The sequence below is a fragment of the Etheostoma spectabile genome, chromosome 21 (genome assembly GCF_008692095.1).
Source record: "Etheostoma spectabile isolate EspeVRDwgs_2016 chromosome 21, UIUC_Espe_1.0, whole genome shotgun sequence".
In the NCBI taxonomy this organism is placed as follows: Eukaryota; Metazoa; Chordata; class Actinopteri; order Perciformes; family Percidae; genus Etheostoma; species Etheostoma spectabile.
The window spans coordinates 15,827,549-15,831,485 of NC_045753.1; positions in this window are offsets into that span (position 1 = coordinate 15,827,549).

Consider the following 3,937-nt stretch of genomic DNA (forward strand, 5'->3'; position numbering starts at 1 on the left):
TCTGAGGCTTTATCATCTGCACTTGCACAATTTCCGGTCCTTTAAACAAACATGTTGACTCAGTGACCTTTTGTGTGTCATTGATTAATTGTTTTTTTATACACTTTACTTGTGGCAAAATATTAAATAAAGACTATGTTTGAACAAATTGAAATTGTTTGATTGCCAATGTTGAAGTGTGTGGATTTTATACAAGGTAAGCACTCATAAATTAATCAAGCTTCAGTTGTATAGCACCTTTCATACACACACTTGTGCACTCTTCAAAATGATTCAAGGGTTACTTTTATGCAGGTTTGTAATTCCCTTATAATATCATGATAGCACTTTATTTTATGGTTCAGTAATTTTCAAATCATTTCCAAAAGGTTCCCCCAGAAAGAGCTATGTAATTCGATATGAACTGTAGAGAAAACAGTCTTCAGTTTGTACACTTTCAATTCAAATTCATTTTTCAATCTAGAAAATCTGTTGAACAGTGCAAAACAGTTTACATATGTACAAAAAAAAAACAAGATGTCAAATTGAAATTGAAAACAATGTGATAAAATTGGTAGCAAATTAAACGTGAATTAAACAACATGTATGGAAACATCTACAAATCTGGAGCCAAAAATATAATATATAAATTACTTCAGAAATACATTTTTCTTTTCTCTCCTACGTGTTTTACATTTATTTTTATATTTCACATCGAAAGGACAAGGAGTTGAAGAGAGGTTATAAATTGATAAACAAAGTCAAATTTACAGGAGTGATTTAATAGAATGTTTTATGACTTATATTCAAATTAAAGGAGAATTCCGGTCGATTTCATGCAGCTCTGTGGTTTGTAAATTTGGAGTGATGATTTTGAACATGTTAATTGTCTAAAAGCATGTTTATAGCCTCCTGGGAGGAGGATAGTATGGTGTAGGCGACACAGATTGCCTTCACTCTGTAAATTAGCTCTGTAAATCCAAATTTACAGAGCTACTTGTTGAAATCGACCGGAATTCTCCTTTAACTCAGCATTTACATTCACTCCTGCTTGATTGAACATATCTGATTGGAAAATAAACATTGTTTCATTCTGATAACTTAATTGTAATCACTGTGGTTAATTTTTAGCATCCTCACATCTGATTCCTGTAGTATAGTGATATCGAGGTGGAAAGGCTTTAATTATCAGAGCTCTGCTGGGGCTTTTACGGCTCACTGGTTTATTCTGACAACACCACCAGCCTACCTTCTCTCTGGCCAACATGCAATTATAGGAAGACCTCAACCTCTTATCTCCTCCTCCAAAGGTTATTCAACAGAGAGAGCATCTCAGAGTACGGGAGAGTATAGGACATATGTTGCGGTGCTTTTTGCAGTTCTATATCACAATCAGTGACTTTGAATGTGAAACAGAGGAACTGGTGTTACATAAAATGGTTTAATTTTAAGTTTGCTCGCCCCGAACTTTCATCTCTGCATTTCAGTTCTGTTTAATCTGAAAAACTATAGCAAGCTATGAGATTCAATGAAAGAAACTGCTGGATTTTTGTAAAAATGACTGGAATACTCTGACAAACTAACATTTATTATGCTACATCAACACACAACCAGGAGCAGTGGTGGCAACAATTTTTATGGAAAGCAGATAAAGCCTGATCAAAAAGTCACTAGATGGTGCCGCATGATGTCCCACTTTGACATGCAAATCTGTGACAATTACCATACTATTTACTACTTACTTGGAGAGAACTGCTGGTGAGGCAGCATTAATAATGAGATATTTGTAAGATAAATTGAGGTTCAGACTTCTGCCATATGGCAAGCAGGCAATCCCTACGAGTTAAGGTGGGTGTGAATCATGTCGGGACGGGGTGACGGGGGAGGGGGCGGTTCAGTGTGCAAGGTGTGCAGTGTAGCCGCTGTGGCCTGCAGCTGTCATGATGTAGTTGCGTGGGAAGACACAGGCACCAGCTGACTTTGCCAGCAGTTAAAAGGCCAATTTCTTCAGAAGTCGGTCCAGCCTTTGAAGTGTTAATAGTGGTGGCCTGGACATCACAGGAGTGAGTTGCCATGCAGCGTTGGTGAACCAGATCTAAACCTCTCTCCCCACCGCTGCTCCGGAGCTTCTGAAACAGATTAGACTCTCTGTTGGCTTGATGGACATCAAAGACGGTGACCAGATCAGTAAAGAGAAGGATGGTCATTGAAAAGTTATGTTAGTTTGGTAATCACAAAGTTTAGACACATAATACTGTTGGATGTAGCTCGCTAGTTAGCACTAAACACAGAGTACAACCATTTCATGGCAGTCCATGCGCAACAAACGTCCACCTCATGGTGGCACTAGAGGCAGAGTCAAGGAGCCCCGGGCCGTGCTAGCATGGCTAAAAGGATAAGACCCAGCCTGGAATAAACCAAACAAATAAATTATAACAAAAAAAAAAAAAAAAAAAAAAAAAAAAAAAAAAAAAATGAAACAAATCATTCATAGTCTTCATTCAAGCCTTTTATATTTATATTCTTGTTGTTGAAGAAAAATCCAACAGACACAACATTAAATCTTTGCTATAGCTAGTGTTTTTATGCCCTCTAGTTTTGTTGTGGTTTTCCAAGTACTTGTCAAAATAGATATTATTCTAAGTTTTTTTTTTTGCCAATGACTGGATAAATGTGTGATTTTGCATTCACACTTTTAAGAGGAAAATTAATCTTCACTGTGCCACTTTAATGGCTTTGTACAGATTTCAGGCAAAAAAAAATGGACCAGAGATTCAGACTTTCAGAGCTTGGAAGTTAACTTCTTTTGATTCCTGGACCCAAGTCAAAGGGTTATGAAGAGAAAAACAACAAACGTGCAAAGCGAGGTGTCCACTTTTCACTTTGAGTTGTGGTTATGTCTCACTCAGGGGCCGTGTATTACGGTCAGTGCCATCTGAAAATAATCACTAGCTCCTGGAGAGTGAATGGGTGTACAGAATCTCAGATGAGGCTAACTCAGCCAGCTGTCATTGTTGTTTCATTACCGCCTGCGCTGTGGTGCGAACAGCAAAATGGCTTCCCTCTGGCTCAGACTGATTGCAGGTGGACGTCATATGACTCTTGTCAAACCCTCCCGTTGTGTTTCTTTAAGACATGATTGCGGCACTGATTTATCACTAGACCCTGGTTGCGACGCAGGCAAACAGTTTCCACTCTTCACCAACTTTTTTCTGATGAAGTGAGCGGTAAGCTGTCTTTTTTTCTTTTTTTTCTTTTTTCTTTCATCACTTAATCTCCTGAACAGTCTGAATGCAGCAGTGAATTAATGGCTGTCTGCGTAGCCACAGCCTGATGCGTCTGCTCCACAGTTGTCAAAAAACGATTTAAAAACCACAAAACAAAAAGCCATACTATTGGGTGTCTCATTACGTCATTACAATGAACACAATGTAAATCATAAAAATTGGGTTTTTACACAAGTAAAACCAATTTTATTTTGTTAGTATTCAACAAAAACATATTGGTATTTGTTTTTTAACCAATGGCAATCTGTCAAAGCCTAAGGGGTGATGCAGTTGCGGAACATAATAATAAGTTTTTAATCTTTATTAAAATGACAGTGTTTTAAGTCAGACCTGGCTCCTAAAAATAATTTTTCCACCCAACGGAAGTGCGTTGTCAATCATGTTTCCAGGTAAAAGCATTTTGTGCCGGGTTCTGTTTGCCTTTGACGTGTCACAAATACGCAAGTCCAAGGTGGGGATGGATACTCAAAACATACAACTCATTTATCTTCCAGAGGGACAGAAAACGTCTAGAACAAGTTTACAGGTTTAAAGGGGCTGTTCTCAACATCATGAACATTAATACGACAGCAAACAAATATGTGCCACTGTATGTAAAGATAGAGTGGCATAATGGTGAGTCACACTTGTGTGTTGTAATGTTGCATGTTAGTGAATGTGGCGTGAAAAAA